At 40.7% G+C, this 20,153-nt stretch overlaps 1 protein-coding gene across 3 annotated transcripts in view; it reads right to left on the bottom strand.

Moving 5' to 3' along the window:
• Nucleotides 1–20,153, bottom strand: part of LOC144472335 (uncharacterized) — a 362,809-nt gene that overhangs the window by 224,285 nt on the left and 118,371 nt on the right. The gene's annotated exons all lie outside the window — the stretch shown is intronic.

Below are 20,153 nucleotides of genomic sequence, written 5' to 3' on the forward strand. Positions count from 1 at the left end.
CTATTAATCTTGACTAACTATAACTATTAATCTTGACTAACTATAACCATTTATCTTTTCTAACTATAACTACTAATCTTGACTAGCTATGGCCAAATAACCTTGACTAACTACAACTACTACCCTTAACCAACCACGGCCTATAACCTTGATTAATTCCAAAAACCATAGCGCTAACACAAAGGAAAAATGATGAAGCTGTAAAGGACCAGCGCGGCAAGTAGAAACGTCCAGCGTGCGATCAGACACGGGCCAATAGTTCAATCAGGGAGCGCCTCATCCGTCGCCGGTATAATTGGACAGGAAACAGAGAATTCGCCTGTTTCAGATCTAACGAGAGCCAGAGTTTAGCTGCTCGACGATTGATCGGGCTGTGTCCATATGTGTTGCGCCCCGACATTCTCGTAATCGTCGACGAGCCGCATTTTATTTCTATCAACGCGCCGCGCGTCATTTCCTTAGGACCCTTCGGTGTTCATCGCAAACAGACGTCCCACGCTTGCGAAAGAATTTCGCAATGTGACAAGGAACGAGCGACGAATAGTCGTCGATAACGTTGTTCGCGAGATCGTTTATACGAGCCAACGTTTTTACATCGATCTTACGTGATCACTTTGTTAATTAATTGCTTTATAGTGGATGGTTTTAAAAAATAATATGAGCTGTTTATTTTGGTAGTAGTAGAAGTTATTTAAGTACTTATTTAGAAATTTATTTAGAAATTTAGATATTTGAGGATTTTGAATTTTAGTGAATTTATAAATATTAGGAATATATACCGTGACGTTTGTTGAAATGAAAATATATATATAGTGTAGAAATGTGAATGTTAAAATAGGCAGCTCGACGTTTTTGGAGAATGGATTTAGGCCAAAATAAACTACAATTATTATTGATAGGGAAATAAATGTTAGTATCCAAGGTGGTATGTACATATTGTTGTTAACATTTATACTTCGTTTTGTTTATTCCTATAGCGTTTCTGGTAAATCACTTTTCCAGTAGTTTACGATTGTTTCACATTCGTAGGTGGCACACTTTGTCTTCAAAGTACGATAGGTCGGTAAGAAAAAATCAAACCAATTTCCATATGACTAAAATCAACAAAACTTAAACTTAAACTCTAATCGCGAAATCCCTGAACAAAGTTCAGCAAAGCAAGTAATTAAAACCGAACCGTAAAAAATCATTTGTAACCAGTTCACAAAGCCCGGCTATCAGAGCTCACGATCACGATTACGATGATCTATGCCCGAAAGGCCCGGCACAATCTCCTACCGTCGCATGATCCGCAGGGTTTAGTCCGCGGAGCGTTTTATGCGAAAAGCATCTCCGGTGCACAATGGCCGGGTGGCGGACTGGTTTAAAGGCGCCGGTCGCTCTGCTCGTTTTCTACGGGCGAGCAGTCGATCCCCGGACACAATGGAGCAATTATAACGAGCAGACGAATACCGGGTAAACGAGGCGTAGTAATGAATTCGGTGTAGCGGGCAATAAAAGTGCTCTTCAGTGGCCTAACCGTCCCGCGCCGTTGCATAAATCCCGGCCCCCGGCCCTCGTAAATGCGAAATAATTCTCCGTTACCGCGGATAATCGTTCCCCGGGCCGCAAGTTTTTCGCCTCGCATGCTTTACCGGCGCCGACGATTTTTATAGAAATTTAAAACGAGCGAAACGGCCCCGGAGCGCGCCTGCGCCGTTTTTCGCCGGCTTTAGAGCCGCCTTAATCTCCCGCGGCCCATTAACGCGGCCCGTTTCCACCGCGCGTGGTTGCGTTAACGAAATATTTATCGCGCCGCTAGAACGCTAATGTTGTCACTCGGCCACCCGGGGAAAATTGAAAGCAATTGAAACGCGGAGAGTGCTCGCGGGAATTTGCGGCTCTCCGGCGCGCGTTGACAAGTACCCGGGGCTTTTTCGACGCTTTCGATACGATTTCTTTAAGTTATTCGTTGCAGCACTGTTTCGAAGTTTCTCAGCAGAACGCGCTTGTAAGTTGCGTTTGTTTTGTGATCGGTGCTTGAAGCTGCAGGAATTGTCGCGATATTTTTTTTATTAGATCGGATCACGCTTTTGGAAATAAAAGGCGAAGCGATAGATGTTAACTAGATTTTGGCACCTTCGTTCTTAATTTATAAGTTATTACCTACAAATACAAATATTATTATATATATATATATATAGTTAATACAAATATTAACCCCTTGCCGTGCATTAACGAGTTCGATTCGCGATGGAGATTTTTAGTAATAATTTGTCATCTATGAATGTTCATCCGCACCTTTAAGTAAGAATTAAATATTACTCTCTCGTTAGCAATATTGAAATATTACAGCAGATGTAAGCAAACAATAAATATAAAATTCCTTTTTCTTGGAAGAAATTAGTGCGATCGAAAAGATTCTAATCATAGTAATTGTAAAGAAATTGGTACGACAAGGGTTTAAATAAAATATGATACTACTCCGGGTCACAGCCGACCCAGCAGCCGTTTCTCTCCAAGATCAACGAACATGTTCACAGGTCAGAAGGCGTTCACCGTGTCATCGGCAGCCTTTCACCCGGTTCTGCGCGTCGACCGCTCCGAATTCCGTCGCATTTTTCACGATTAATACGGTCTAAACGATCGACATTCCGTCCGGTTATACACGCCTCTGAATGCTGCCGGATTCCGTTGATTTAACGCCGAACGTTCCCGTGGACGGCGGCCGTTACCGGAACACACACAGTTTATTAATACTTAACCGGCCGCGGGGATGAATCGGCCGCCGACCGCGCCGTAGAAAAGGAAAAGCCCGGGCCCGGGCCCGGCCCGGAGCGGGGCCCGTCCGCCGACCGCGCCTGGAGAGCAGGTTTTTGTCGCGCTTCCTTATTACAAAACCGGCCTATTCGGACGAGGAAAAACGGCGCATTCTTGCCGCGCGGCCTATTCTCATCATTTTATTAGGCTGTTTAAAGAGTTAAACGGGTGCGTGCTCGCAGACTGCGAGCCTCGTTCCTTGCACGTTTTAATTTATGCGGGAATCGTTCGCGTGATCGCTGAAAGGCGTTTCCATCCAAGAGTCGTTTCTCCTTCTTGCTCGACGGCGGCTCGGCCACTTTCCAAGCAGGAAGACAATGGTGCCCGGCGAAAGCGCTATTTGAATAAAAATCCTGAATTCGCCGGGTTTTTTGTCGGGCCGCGTCGCTGAAACCGGAAAGGGTGCTCGAGAAGGCCCGAGAAACGATGCGCCGGTTTCTTCTTCGCGCGCGCGAGGCTTTACTGGGCTCCGCTGATCTTTGGATTTTATTTGTTGGATTTGGTATTTATTGGAGAGCGAAGTTGATAATTATTGGACAGTGATGAAGGCGAATTTGGTATTTATTGGACAGAAACGAAGACAGTCGATAATGTGAAAATTCGACTTGCATGGGGTTTATCCTAGCGATCTCTGTGTCCCGTGTATATTATCTCGTTTTCATGTATACACTTTCACGTATGTGTACTTGATGGACACGTGTGTAGATCCGTGTCATTATTAATACACGTGTATTTCAGTATACGTGGACAAGTGTAACAAAATCCTTGTCTATCAGCTTACTTGGAACACGTGTACTCTTGTACTTCAGTACATTTATTTTATTTATTTATTTATTTATTCATTAACCACGTGGATCTCGACATAAGTGTACACCTATATTTTAGTTCACTTCTTTTTTCACTTATTTATTAAACACGCGTCAATTTCAACATATATGTACACATTTGTTTCGACAAGCATGCACACGTGTACTTCAGTACTTCGTTTTACTTATTTCATATCAATTACATACGCATTAAACACGTGGATTTCGACACATGTATACACCTTTTTTTTTAAAAACATTAATTCTTTACTTGTTTATTGAACACGCCGGAATCTCAACATACATTCCCACGTTTATTTTAACAGTCGTCTATACATATATTTCGACATATGTCTACACATATATTATATTTCAACATAACGCGTACACGTGTACTATTAATACACGCCTGCTGCTAACATTCTCTATTTTAAATGATTAATTCATCTACACCAAAATACCCGCATTATTAGCTATTCCCTTTGTTAAGTAAATAAATAATTTAAAAAATAGCCGATGACGTATTCTAAAATTCACTCGAATGTCTTTGAAAATTAATAGCTGAAGTAACTAAACAAAGCCTCTAAAGTTCAATAATTATAAATTATCAATTACCGCGTTCTTACCTACTCCCTTTTCTAAGTAGACAAATAATTTGAAGAATAGCCGATGACGCAACAATGTCACAATGCCGCGGAAACGTACGGCGGAACGCGTAAATATATTTCCATCGTTTCAGCGTTACGCGGCGTTCCGAGTTTTATCGCTGCATAAAGCTGTTAGCGAAATTTTCCACGGAGTTAACGGTTGCCGGCTCCGCCGTCGGCAAATGTGCAAACACCGGGCTATTCAATCTTTCGTCGACGATGCGTCATCGATTCTTTCGGAGGACGTTTCGTTTATCGTCGGAGAGCTGATCGAGGCGGATCTCGCGCGTCCGGAAAGCAACCGCGCGCGGTGATCGAACGAATTCGCGGTCTCTGTTAAAGTGTATGGAAATAGTCAATGGAAGCAGCGAAGTGTACTCTGCAATTTAATACTGGGTGGTCTGTGCAACCGGTGCATCTCTTGCGATTGGTGAATTTGTTGCATCTCTTGCAACTTCTAAAATAATGCATCGAACTACATATTGTTCTGTAGAAAAGTTGCGCGGTTTAAAAAGGCGTAGTACGTAATGTATTTATTCTTTTAATAGGCGGATATTGTGACACTTAATATTCAGATTTTATAGGAATATTTTTTTTATTATTAATAATCAAATGAAATAGTTGGAACTGATGAAGTAAAAGTGATTGAATTTAATAAAGGAATATCATAAGGCTAGGATATAATACTTTGAGACAGTCAAATTCTACCAATTTCAATATAAAGTACAATTGAACTAATATTAATTGAAATAATAAATAAATAATATCTCAGAAATAGTAAATAAAATTATTGAAAATTTTATCGTTGCAACAATATTCATAACAATATTAATAGCTTAAATAAACTTATAAACATATTGAAAAAATTAAAATCAAATACTTATACTTACTAATAAATTTACAATATTAAAAGAAAAAATTAAAGATCGTGGGCTTAAGTTCGCTAAATGAAATAAATGATTAGAGGAATATTCTACTTAAGATATTATAAATCAATCGAGTTTATGGTTCGCTGCTTTTCTAGTACGGTAATAAAAAATTGCGCGGACCACCCTGTATATGGCATAGAAGCAGCACAGAGAGAATATTTTCGTAGACGCGCGCTCTGCTTTTGGTCTTCGGAGTATCCTGTCCGCTAGAAATTAATGAAAGGAGCCTCCGCTCGTCTCAAAGCGATATGATGGATTGCGATATATCGTACGCGGTGTAACGCGAACATCTGGTGCGCAGAACCTCTGAATAGTAATGTATTAATAAATACGCGCAATTTTGCGTGGTCGGTCGTGGATGAATGAGCGTGGTCCAGATACCGCCTGCCCATTCTTTAATCACCGATTTTCTTACGTTCGAAATCCTTCCATCTTGAATTGTCTTCTCTCTCTCTCTCTCTCTCTCTCTCTCTCTCTCTCTCTCTCGCTCGCGCGCGCGCGTATTAGCAATTTTAAATCGATTCGATCTGCTGCTGTGCGCTTGTCATTTTATGTATGACGTTATTTAAATATTTATTTATGTCGATAGTTCAACTTTGGAGTATTTTAACTTTTTTTAACACTAGAATTCTTTTATGGATATGTGCATAAGGCGGAGACCTTAATACCAATCAAAATTCTTTTTCTTTTCTTTCTTCTTCTTCTTCTTCTTATCATTATTATTATCATTAGTATTGTTATTGTTATTATTATTATTATATTATTGTATTATTACTAATGCCAAWAAAAGCAAAAATTGTATTATTTTGTRATTTAATTAATATCAGATTCAATTCGATGACGATCACAATTAAAARTTRCTACTCAATTATATTACTTTCTGATTCAATTATTTTGTGACTTAATGCGATGGCAATCTAAATTACACCTTATACTCCGTATATCCAAAACTGCAACCAAATCGGTAACCGAGACGGTAACCAAAACTGCAACCAAAACTGCAACCAAAACTGCCACCAAAACTGCCACCAAAACTGCCACCAAAACTGCCACCAAAACTGTAACCAAAATGTAGCCAAATCTGAACCAAAACTGTACCAACTGATTTTTACTGTCGACCTGAAAGATATAGAAAAGTTTTGAAAATCGCGGGTGAAGCGATGCCTCTTGGACTCGAAATATTGTTAAACTTTGAACTATCGTAACTCTGTTAAAAACAACCGTACAATAATGAATATTAGCGTGTTTTGTAGAGCAAAGTCTCCTCTTTAGTTTGCCCTAGTCGTTGGTTAACTTGCGCTTCGGCAGCACCGAAAACGTTCGGAAAGCCGGGAGGCCAAAATCGGCCCGAGGAGTCCGATTTAAATAGGCCGTAATTTCTATATTCATGTTCAAGAAGCTGTATCTTTCTTTCCAGAAATGGTAAAGCAATGGGGCTTAGCAGGTTTTAAAGGGTAAAGTCTCTACTTTAATGTGTACCAACTGATTTTTACTGTCAAAATTTGTATAAAATGTAAAAAATACGTATGTGGGAAATGTGCTATACAAAATGCTGTAATTTGTAAAAAATGTGATGAAAGGTAAATAAAACTTTCTAAATAGAAATGCGGAGAGCTGGTTTTTATCGTGGCACTAGAAAAATATTTTGTTTACTATCCAATTGGCTAAAATCTCTTTCTATATTAAGATACATATGTTTTATTTTGAAGCTGTCATTTGACCGCTCATGGTAGGTGTAGTTATACATGACATGTCGGTAGGTTTAGTGTTAAAACCCGCCGGACGCGGGCCGTCGGCCGCATCAAGAGCGCATTTTTCGGCGCGCGGCCCCGCTCGCAAATGGGAGCGTGCCGGATGCAGGCGGCCGCGAGGACCCGTCTCGGATCAAGATGAAAAAGACAGCCGCTATATGATAATAATAATAATAACAACAATAATAATAATAATAATACAAGGACAACGCTGCGAGTCGGAGATGATACGCGCAACATCAGATACAAATTAACGAGCGCTGTAAAATACACGAGTTATTCGGAACGCGTCGATTACGGTATTTTCCACGCGGTTTCGAGGACACTGGAATTTATACGGCGTCTTGTAAATGTTGCTAAATGGAGTATAATATAGCATAAGCATCCGGAGAATTTGGGAACGGCGTTGCTAAGGATAAAAGTAAAAATCGACGAGCGAGACGTGAGGTACTGGAGAAAATTGCGAATAATGTAAAACAGTAGAATGTTTAAAAATAGAAATTATTTTGATCTTGCATAAAAGTCGGCAGTCCTTTTAACAAATAGAAAATTAATCGAAGCAGTGATATATGTCTACTAGAATATTTGTTTATAGTAATTGTCGTCACTGTACGCGTCTAATTTAATTCGACGAATTTTCATAAAGAAATTATCAAGACTAAAACTAAAATAAATTAAAATTATACAACCTACACACAAATTATAATTATCAAGACGATACACTGCACCCTGAAACTCTAAATAATTATTCGAGAACAATACAATTATCTTTTGTTAAAAGATCGCGATATTCTGCGCTGCAGACTTTCCGACGGCTCCCGAACGAGGTGCCCGAATGCACTCGCTCTTACTCGTTATTATCCTCGGTGATGGCCGCGTGGGCGTGCAGCGCAAGTGACAAAAGCAATTTCCACCTCGAGTCGCGTTCTGGGAATAAGAAGACGGTGAAGGTGTCCGGGAGTAGACGCGACAGACGTAATAATAAGAGGATAATGGAGGATAAACGCGGGGGCGGTGCTCGTGAAAAATCCAGGAGAAAATGGAGGGGGCGCGCGCCATTGACATTGTGAACGAGTAACGACGTCCGCGTTGTGGCGTGAACGTAGCCGAAAAAAAGCGGAGGGATTTTATTAGCCGGCACGGTGCATGATAATGCAACTGCAACAGTCGCAGCAGTTGGAGGAAGCAGAACGAGCGAAGTCGGCCGTATTATATCGTTTAATCGATTTGGCATACTTCCTGCCAGTTCTAATGTGATATTTGGTTCAATACTATTTGAAACTTCCAAAATTTTGTTTTTTAGCATTTGTTTATTGAAAATTTCATGCTCGCGTAGTCCGTCATCTATTTCCGCCCATAAATTTTCTATAGAATTTGTATCTGGACTCTGAGGAGGTGTATGTAAAAAATGAGGAACGTGGTAAAGTATCCGCTCGCGAACAATCCGAGCAGTATGCATCAGGTCGTTGTCGCGTTGAATATAGCAGTCAACTTCCAGACCAAGTTTAATCGCACTCGAGTGCAGATTTTCTTAGAGTAAATTTTTCCTTTATCTTATCCAAAATTCCATCGATAAAGACAAGTTTGCCCAATCCGGATGCCGCCGTACAGCCCCACACCATCGCGGAGCCTTCGCCGTGCTTTACAGTTGGTTGTACATTTTTTAATTCTAGTTCTGTATTAGGCTTTCTCCAAACTTTACCTCTTCCGTCACATCCAAAGATATTAAATAAGATAATAAAAAGTTTATTGCAAAATTTTACACGCGTCCCTTGATTTCAACAGATTTCTCTAATCAGCAATTAGGGTACGAATACTTATGGGACTGACTGTAGTTGTTGTAGTTGTTCGTTTTTACTCTTAAAAACCTTGTTGAACACGGCGCCGTTGTTCCATCGCAGTTCACCCCTGACTACATCCTCAACATATTAACCCCTTGAACGGAAATGACGAGTCCAGCTGGTCATAAACTTTCCTGAACAAACTGACAATGACGAGCTGGACTCGCCAGAAATTATGGAGGTCTGATGCTTTTTATGAGAGCAGTATCTGTAAGTCATATCGAGTCTATTGCTTCGATATACTTGTGCGCATGCTTCCAGTTACCGTTAGAATGTAATTTGTATAAATTATTTAAATCGATTTCGTCGAAATTAGTTTTCCCGGTTTATGGTAGGGAAAATTAAATTTAACTAAGAAAATTAAATCGTCCGCCCGAGCAGTGCCGACTGAAAATAAATTGTCGTTCAAGGGGTTAATTTATCGCGAGGTTGGCGTTATTTAATCGTCGCACAAGGCCGACGCTGCGAAGGCGCCGCAACAGAATCGTTTCCACGCGCGCGCGAATTTGGAACGGGAAGCTCGATGGGCCTCGCCTCTCGTGGGTGAAATCGCTGAAACGAACGCCGGATTCTACCGTTACGGCCGGCCGCGCCGGAAAGACCTGTTCTCGGACGGCCATATTTCTCGGTACCGCGCGCGCGCGCGCGGAGAACCGAACACGGGCATGGAGTACCGCGGATCTGGATTTCAAATAGGAACTGCGACTATCCGAGCCGATCGCGTCGCATTCTCGAGGATGAAAACAATTTTTTTTCCATGGGAGAATCCGCGTGCCTGAGCCTCGAGCGGAGTGGGAGGTTTTGAGGAGACAGACACAAGCTGTTGGAAGGGTTGCAACGAAGATCAGTGGTCAAAAATTGTTTTGTAATTTCTATAGTTTGATATATATATATATATATACATATATTAAGAAAAATGCTTATATAGTTATGAAACAGTTCATTGGCACTAAATCCAGCCATGCATAAGAGGTTAGTTCCTTTGAACACTTTGGTAATAAGATGTAAAGATCGAAATATTAACAGATAGTATTAATAGTAATAATTAATAGTCAGAAATATTTAGAGGAACTTATATATTGATACTTCATAAGTGATACTTCTATTATATTACTGTCTCATTTAGTATTAATGTTGTTGAATATAAATTGTCTACCTGAATCGCACAGATTTGTTTATCTTCAATATCTGCAATAAACTCAAAAGCAAATCTTTCATATTTGAAAGGACTGCTTTCCCTACTGAATTTAATTGGCCTATGGGCGGACCGTACGCATTGCCGAAAATCACGTGATTGCGAAATCGCTGGGAGAACTCGTTCGACGGTCAATATAGGTTAGCGGTTAATTAAGCAATTCAGCGATTGCACGCGCACGGAGCATCGATTACCGGTCGCGGCGGTCTCTCAGCCGCTGGCCGACAATAAATTCTTTAATTATGATTTAATTATTGCTTACGGTTGTCGCCGTGCGCGTGGCCGACCGCGCGACCCGCCCGCTAATTCGATTTCGGCCGTTTCACGGACTCCGCTCGCTCCGACCGTTCCCTGTATCAATCGTCGTTATTTAATCCCCTGCGGCGCGGCCGCGGCGATGAGGTTTCGTATGAATTTACGACGAGATGAATTAAAACGACAGCGGGCCGGGCTTCCGTGGTCCCCCGGGCCCGTTAATCCTGCGCCGGTAAAGCGTTTTATCACGGGAACTCGGCATCGATTACGATTGCCGGTAATATTGCCGCCGGTTCCTTCAATTCGTCGTTCTCGTTCGTCGCGGTATTTCGTATTTCGTATTCCGGTATTTCGCTATGCTCGACGACAAAATTGAAATGAGTTTTTTTTTTATACGTGGTAGATAGCAGAAAAACGTCTCATTACGATATCTTGAATGGCCTAGCGACGTCCTGGAAATGTCTTATAAATGTCCTAGAAATTTCGTGGAAATGTGTTACAAATCAAGACATCTTTTAGACGTCTTTAAGACATCCTTCAGACGTTTAAAAGACAATTTATGGACGTCTTTAAAACATCCTATGAACGACTTCCGGACGGGTTTAAGACGTTTTTTAGACCTAGTGAACCGTTTCTATATTTTGCGATTATCAACAAGTATCAAAACGAGCTGCGAGGCTCGAACAATTGCACTGCCACTTCCCAAGTTAACACTTTACCGACCAGTAGCGGTTCGAACATACTATGCCCTTTTCACCGCCTATTCAGCCGCGGATCGTCCGAGACACCGGCTCGGTTTCGGCCTAGATTGACGCGCGGGAATATATGCGCTTTTCTTAAGCTCTGGTAAAATTTTACGCTTCGTGTTATTGTAGGGTAACCAAATTTAATAAAATCTTTTACTTTAATCAAAAAAAATGCTTGCTGCTTGGTACTTGTCAGTCTAACCTAACCAAATCTAGCAGAAAGATCGAAAGTCGATTAATCGACAACCGGTCGGTAAGCGCTGTGGAGCAAAAGTCGAATAATCGACGGCCGGTCGGTATGCGCTGAGAACAAAACGTCGATTAATCGACGGCCGGTCGGTAAAGTGTTAAAACTGTATTTAAAGTAGTTGTAAACAATGAAAATATAAAAAACACCCTGAATACCTTTAACGCTCCGACATAACTTTTACGTAACTTTGACATAACTTGACATAGCTAACTTTTACGTGACTTTGATGTAACTTTTACGTAACTTTGACATAATCTTACATAACCTGACACAACCCTGACATAATTGATGCGTACAAAAAAAAATATTTGCGACCCTGACAATCATAACTGTTATCCCTACAGATGTCACGTGACACCATCGAAGACATCACAGTCGAACGGTCGATGCAAAGTAGAGAAAAATGAAATTTTCACCAATTTAATCACGTGACACTCGAAGGAATCATTGCAACTACAATCGCAAGCAATCTCATCTACACTAGAAGACTATCAGCCTAATCCTCACACGATAATTACACTTAATTATTGCATATCTTGCACTTAAAATCCTGCATAACTTAACAGTGTAAAACAAAAGCTGCTGAAACTAAAAACAGACAAGAAGAAGCGAGAGAAAAGAAAGTAAAAGAACCTCTCAAAACCGTTCCGCTCTTAATTCCGAGTGCCAGCGTCGCAACCAAAAATCGCCGGAGAATTTTCCCATCGGCGTAGCAACTCGCGGCAAAAATCCATGGCATTTCACGGGCGCAGGGACGCGACGCTCCGGAGGTTGAAAGCACGAATTTATCGGGGCGAGCGTTCGAAACGTGCGCGGGATCCCGATCGGGCCGCGCCAATCAGCGACGATCTCGCAAACTGCCAGCTTTTTCTCCAGATCTCAGAGAGCGAAAGAGAGAGAACGGGAGAGAGAGAGAGAGAGAGAGAGAGAGAGGCAGGTTAGCGAATCGTCGACCAGTAAAAACACCGGCAAAAGCGCAAGAAAACAAAAACAGAAACAAAAGGTTGCCGAGAACGGTGGAGAAGGCGGTGAGGAGGTTAGGGAGGTTAGGGAGGTTAGGGAGGGCAGGGAGGACGGTAGGGAGGGAAGGGCGCACGAAAATATTTCGTAGCCAGCTGATCGGAGGACTTCCTGCTACAAATAGGCGCGATACGCGGCGCGAGCGCGCGCGGTTTATTTCAATAATTCGGCCGTTAAAATGCTGATCGAGGGGGGAGGCGACAGACACCGTCTCGCATCTGTCGGCGGGTTCGAGCCGGAATCCTCCGGCGAGGCTGGGAGCGAGCGAGAGGGCCGCGCTCGCATAAGTGAAATACCTGCATACGGCTGAGCCAGCGCACACGGTGATCTCGGCTTCTTGGCACTAGGCCGTGGTTACCGAGCCGCGACCGATTCCTCTCGGTGGACTTCTTCGTGTTGCTCGTGTCTCCCCCGGCTCGTGCGCGACGAAATAAAACTTACTCGTTCATAAGCAACCCTCGCGAAACTCTTCGGCTGACACGCTTCTTTTTCACACTGTCGCGCTTCTTTTCGACGCCGTCGCGCTATCGTTTTCGCTCGCTCGAGGATTTGAAACATTTGACGGAGAATCTGCCGGTTCTTTTAAAGTGCAATGAGTGTGTATCATGTTTCCAAGAATGAGAAATATGTGCACTGTGTTTAGGATCATTATTAATTACTTGGTATTTCGAGTAATGCTATATTTTTTAGTTAATCGTGATCAAAGAGGAAGTTATTAAGAATTATTATATGATTATTTATGTGTAAATATATTTGGGGATAGGGATAGTTAAGAAGAAGGGTTCTTGTTTTCAGAAATAAAAATTAGTGTTTAAGATGCTAAGTCTCTTTTTGTTAAGTTTTATTTGGATTTAGGTTTTCGGAAATTTAATAGTGATTTAAGAAAATTACTATTTTTAGTCAGCTGGACGGAGATGTATTAATTATGACCAGCGATTATTTTTATTTTGAGTAGTTAGGTTATTTAACAGGTATGATTTGTTGATTGCTTAAGTTATTCATCAATTATGATTACTCGATTACTTATGTCGATAATTACTCGATGATTACTTAACCATTTTAGTAGGTCATCATTGATGATTACTAGATTACTTAAGTCATTCATCAATTAAGATCACTCGATTATTTAAATCGATAATTAACTTTTATTACCCAATTAATTCAGTTATTTATCAATGATGATTACTAGATTACTTAAGTCGTTAATTGATTATGATTACACGTTTATTTAAGTCGTTCATCAGTCACGATTACTTGATTGTGTAAGTTATTTATCAATCATAATTACTTAATTCTTTAAATCGACCATAAGTCATGATTAATTAATGACTTAAATATTTCATAGAATAAGATTATCGAATTACTTAAATCTTTTATGAGTCATGATTAATTAATTGTTTAAATCGTTCATCAGTCAAGATTACTTAACACTTTAAATCGTCCACCGTGATTACTTAATTACCAAAATTGTTATAAATCAAGATTACCTAATTACTTAAATATTTCATCAATCAAGATTACGAAATTATTTAAACAATCCATAAATCAAGATTACCTAATTACTTAAACCATCCGTCAATCAAGATTGCCTAATTACATAAACCATCCATCAATCAAGATTACTCAATTACTCGAGTCATTAATCACAGACGATTACTCGATTACTCACTAACATTAATCATTAATCACACACACACAGGACTCCACATTAATAATAACCGTTAATGATCAATCAGCTTACGTTTCGCCACCCCCCCCCCCCTTTAACTGTAAAAGTGGGTCACGGAAGACCCGAGGACCGCGGCAAGTGAAATCAAGCATACATAAAACTGCAACAGAGACCGATCGGTCGCCGACAAGGCACTGGACGTCGCTCAAACTTTCCGCGGCCCTTTCATCGCGTCAATCGGCGCCGAACCGCGCGGATCCGCGGCGACGAGCGTGGATAAATAAGCGTTGTCGCTTCTCCCCCGAAGTGGCCGGTATTTTCGCGCGTTGTCCTCGGTGCCTCGTGTCCCGATCGGATATCGGCTGCGTGGGGCCAGGATCGGTCAAAGGCGAGCGAGTTTGCGCCGCGCGGGAATAAGAGAGAGAGACGAGGAAAAAGAAAAGAGAAAGAGCTCCGGACCCTGGTACAACAATGCGCTTAATGAACCCCGCCCGGCTTATTACCCGGCGTATCTCACGGTTCGATGCTCTTTCTCTCTCTCTCTCTCTCTCTCTCTCTCTCTCTCTCTCTCTCTCTCTCTCTCTCTCGTATCTTTCTTATTCATTGTTCGAGAAACCTGGCCGGCAACGAAACGCGGCACCGTGATTCAGCCGCGATCATAATATTCGCTAACGAGCTACGCGGCCGCCGCGCGCTGCCTCTCCGCTTTCGGCGAATTTCGACGACCCGCGGCTATCGTCATCGTCCGGTGTCCGACATCGGTGATGAGCCTTCTCGCGGCAGCCGCGCGCAAGTCCGACGCGCCGAAACTAACGCGAGTTTTCGCCTCGACGATTGCGTCACCGCGAAAAGAACTTTCGCCGATTGCGACACCGTGATCGAGGGGTGGTGATTGGTGCTAATCATTTAGACAATTAATTTCCGTGCTACAATCTTCTCCGCGTAATATTTCTATTTAAATTTATTTATAAAGCTTATATATCTTTTTATCTATACATCTTACCTTTTACTTATACCATATTTATCAATGTACAAGCTGTCCTAAAAATGTCTAACAATCCGGAAAAGGGAGACTCCTGAGATCATTTCAAGCAACTTTTTCCTTCATAAAAATTTTCACCGCGGCATAAATAACGAATTATTACCGAAAAACATCGACCAATGAGAAACGATCACCGCTGGCGCAAATGAAATAAAGAAAAATTAAATCAATGGCGAATTAAATCAAACAATTTTATCAACGTTTAATAATGTTTATACCAATTCGCTTTTGTTGTAAAAACTAGGGCTCGTTCCTTTGGTTTAGTCACGCGCGCAGCCATAATTTTCGTTCTTGGAAGAAAGCGAACGGGAGAACGAAAGGTGCTGGTCCAGATGACGGATCGCCGTTCCGATCATCCTTGGAAGCCTGAATAAAGGTATCGGACAGAATACGAAGCTAATTCGTTGATTCACGCGACCCAATTAGTCACCGAATTGTGGCTTTCTGGGCAAACGAGTACGTGGGTTCGCGCGCGTGATCGATGAATCGACGTTTATACGTGATCGATCTCGTTCGTAGAAGCTTATTTCGTGCGGCGAATGTAGGAAACAATTCGAGTCATCGTTTTAATTTCTGATCGACGGCTGCGCGATTACTATATGCGAACATTAGGCGACTCATTGGTTAAGGCTTTCCTTTGCTTTATTGTGCGATTTATCGCGCGAATCGCTGTTAATGTGTAATTTAATATATTATGGTGTAATGTAATGCAATGCAATGCTATACAATATAATGTAATGTAATGTAATACTATAGAATATAATATAATGCAACGCTATAGAATATAATATAATGCAATACTATACAATATAATATAATGCAATGCTATAGAATATAATATAATGCAATGCAATGCTATATACAATATAATGTAATGTAATGCAACGCAATTCTATACAATGCAATATAACACAATACAATGCAATAATAATGTACTTATGATAATAATGATGAATTATTATTTATTAATTAAACAGACCAGATACCCTACTATTACAGCTTATAACAGACTATTAAAGACTATTATAAACTATTAAAGACAATTACAGAATATTACAGACTATTATATACTATTACAGATTATAACATAACACAATGATTTAATTCAAAAATAAATGCCGCAAATATTTACCATAAATGCATAAAAATGTAACATCGATGCGTACAACTTTTATTTTGCACAAGGATCCACCGTCTAATATTACCATCAATTTCTACGCTAATAAAGTTAAAAAACAACAATTTATTAACCAGAAAATTGCACGCTATATAAAATTGCTTCGAACTAATCTTCCATCGCCATAAACGCGGTCCAGTGTGCGCCAACTAATATTCCCGGAACGAACTCTTTCGCGGCGGTTTTCCTAGACGCGATCGAGAAGGGCAGCTTTTAATCATCGAATCGGCCGCGCGGCGCGATCCGTTTTCTGAAGCATGACAAACGGCCCACGTAATTATAAACCGCTCCTTTCCGACTCGCAGAATAAATAGGAGGACACGGTGGTCGGTAACAGCTGGCCCCCGTTTGTCACCGATATAATCCCAACAATGGGTTCGCGCGGCGCGGCGCGGGGGGGGTGGAAGTGAAGAAAATTCGTGGGAGGTAACGACAAGACGCGGTGTTCGCGGTACGCCCAAAGCAAATAACCGAAATAAACGACCTCCCGTTATAATTATCGCGGCGATACACCATCGCTCCGTTCTCCCGGTACGCAGTGGTTCGGGTCGAAGAAATCGGAGACGTTTCACCAAAAAGATTGCCAAGGTTTCGCGCCGTTCCCTCGAAAAGCTAGAGGCGCGTCTAAACACGTGTCGGCCCGTACGCTATTGTAGGACACGGGACTGCTTCAGAAAATTCGCGGGGCATTTGATTCGAAGAGAATCGCGTGAATGCGAAGTTGCAAACGTGTGACGATGAAATGCTGACGCTTGGAATCACCGAGACCTAAACGCGACGATTTTATAATATTTTATAACGATTTAGTACTATATTTATAGTATTATATTTTTATATTTACAAGAATTTTATAACAATTTTATTTAGTACCTTATAAGAGTTTAGCACGAGTTCGCTATTATCTAGATCTATAATTATTTATTATAGTGTGTGCAGTTTAACACTAGGTAACCAAGGATCAAGATGATTGATTATCTTTTCTCCTTTTATGAAGGAACAACATATAACAATGCCGAATTTGAGATTATCTAAATTTCTAATTATTTACTATAATATCTGCTATTTGACACTAGATCCATCAAACTGTTCGAGATAACTGGTTTCTATTTTTTCTTTTTATAGAGAAACAATGTATAACATCGCCGAGTTCGCAATTATCTAAATCTCTAATTATTTATTACAGTGTGTGCTATTTAACATTAGGCCTATCACACTGATCAATATGACTGGTTCCTCTTTTCTCTTTTTATGGAGAATAACCATAATCTTGACATAACCTCTAAGGCACGACGCGCCATTATAGCGGCTTTCGCGGATGTTTCGCGCTTTACTCAATTGTATTATTAATCATTAAAGTAAACGATTAAAGTAAAAGTGTACATGTCCAATACACTAAGAAAAGAATAAATATAGTTATACCAAAAATATATACATATTAAGAAAATGGTAATTTAGTTATGAAAAATTCGCGCAAAATCCAGCCGTGCCTAAGAGGTTAAATATAGCACGAACTTCAGGCACGCAATTTCGTCTGAAATATTAAACACTACTAAGTTAAAATTTTTTTAAATATTGCAGAGTATATTTTACACTACTCTAAGCAGCCTAAATAATCTGGAAATGACAATCTAATGTGCGATGCAGTTCAATAAAGGCGCGCCGAGATCACTGAAAATCAAAGTCGCGTACAAAGAAAATCGCTTAAACATTACTAACTTAATAATTTCTTAAATATTACAGAGTATACTTTGGACCGCTCGAAGCAGCAGAAATAACAAAACCTCCTAAAAATAATAATCTAACGGGCGATGCAGTTCGACAAAGGCGCATCGAGATCGCTGAAAATCAAAGCGGCGTACAATGAAAATCGATTCGGCAGAGCAAAACGATCGCTTTATCGATCGTTCTCTCTCGCCGTAAGATCAATGTAATTGAAATTCAACCGGTGAATGGCAACGCTCGGATAGCGTATAATGTCAATCGTGTTCGTGTACGGGCCGTGGAAGATAATGGTACGATGAGATAAGGTCCGCTACCTGGTCGGGGTAATTAATATTCGAGCCGCGAGCTAATGGCGTGCATGTTGCGGCATTCTGTCGGCTGATTGAGCTCTCTGAAAAATTCGCTGACTCCTCGCCGCTCATTATTTCAAGCAAGCCTTGTAATACGGCATCCCCCTTCCCCTCCTCCTACTCCTCCTCCTCCTTCTCCAGCACCACCCTCTCACCGTTTCTCGGCCAGTTGTGAATCGAACGCGTTTCCCCGCTCTTCTCCCGCCGACACCCCCGCGGTTATCCGACGGAACCGCGCGCAGCATCGAGTCCAGATTTCAGCTCTGCGCTCGGAGCCGTTTCAATTTTAAATACAAAATACTTTTGGTTCACTTGTATATAGTATACTATGTTACAATATATAATTATTCTTATTTTATAAGAATTTTTTTTAGACAATTTATTGCATTTTCTGCGCGCGAAATTGAGCCGCGTAACTTGTGCAGTAAATATGGTAAAATTGCCGGATCTCAAGCGCGACTACTGTATGTTATTTTATAATAATATGACAAGAGAAGAGTTTTTTAAATTTTGGATGATTTGTGTGTGTGTGATGATACATTAATCAATAGAGAAGTGTGTTTAACAATTTTTCTGGAAATATCTTTATTATATCAAGAATTGTAATAAAGAAAATTCGGAAGTAGTTATTTTGTCTGATTTGTTAGCGTCAACAATCTTTCTTTCAAATATAAATAAGTTCTATCTACAATTTGTTAACAAATTTAATTGCGCCTTTAATAATACAGTGCTACAATTATTAATAATTGTGCAACAATAACACAATCAGTTTCTATCAACAGAAGATTAAGATAAAACTTCGTAATTACTCATCATAACCTTCCACCTCTTACAATCGACTAATTAGTACTCCCATAAATAAATCCAAAATATAAATAATAAATACTAAAAAAAAATACAAAATATAAATAAGATACTAAAAGATATAAATGCTATAGTTCGACTCCCGAGTGTAAGTTTAGCGTTAAAAGTTCCGTCGAACGCGCAGCAAAGACAATAAATGTCGCACAGGTGTGCGCCGAGACATTAACCCTTTGAACTATAACAACGAGTCAGACTCCTGATACAAATTTCATTCAAGATCTACTAAACACGTGAATATTATTCATTTATTTTATCAATTCATTCTGTTATCGAAGTCGGAATGCGAAAGTACATAATGACAATAAAAGAAACAAAAATTATCCGGTCTTATTAAGGAAAACATTAACCCCTTTTCGTTCTTATAAGTACGAATCAAATTTTATTCTCTCGTCGCCAATATTTAAACATCCAAGTAGATGCGAGAACGTAATAAATATAAAATTCCTTTTTCTTCTAAGAATCTAGTGCGATCGAAAAAATTCTAATCATAGTAATTGTAAAGAAAATGGTAATTCAAGGGGTTAAGGAGAAACAAGCGCTAATCAACGCAACGTAAAAGGAGAGCCGTACCGCAAAGGGTTAAGCGGGATAACGCGAACGGTCTGGCGGTTGGTAATACAGTCGTCGCCGGTTCAGGCCGCGGATGAAGCATTCGAATGATATTTCGCGCGAGAAAATAGGCCCGTGTATTAATACCATCCTTATTAAACCGTGTTCCCGAGTTTGATGCGTAACGTTCAGGCGTGGCCCGGGGCTTAATAAGCTCGGTTCTGCCAACAAGCGAGGCGCGCGCGATTAAACGGACGGTGTCCAGGGACGGTCTCGACGTATTTATACGTCTTCGAGCGCCGTACACCGTTCAAGGCGGAACCGATCAGTTACATCGGGAATATTCGGTTGTTGCAGAAGCAATTTCGGTTTTACGGATGGCCGGATTATAGAATCGCTTTTCCGACAGCCGAATACCATGCGGGTCATCCGCCATGTTGACAGCGTGACCGAACGGTGGACACGGTGCATAGAATTCGTCGGTTTCAATATGCGGTAAATTAGTTTGAAATTATTTGAGAAGAGAGCATTGATGAAAGGG

The sequence above is a fragment of the Augochlora pura genome, chromosome 7 (genome assembly GCF_028453695.1).
Source record: "Augochlora pura isolate Apur16 chromosome 7, APUR_v2.2.1, whole genome shotgun sequence".
In the NCBI taxonomy this organism is placed as follows: domain Eukaryota; kingdom Metazoa; phylum Arthropoda; class Insecta; order Hymenoptera; family Halictidae; genus Augochlora; species Augochlora pura.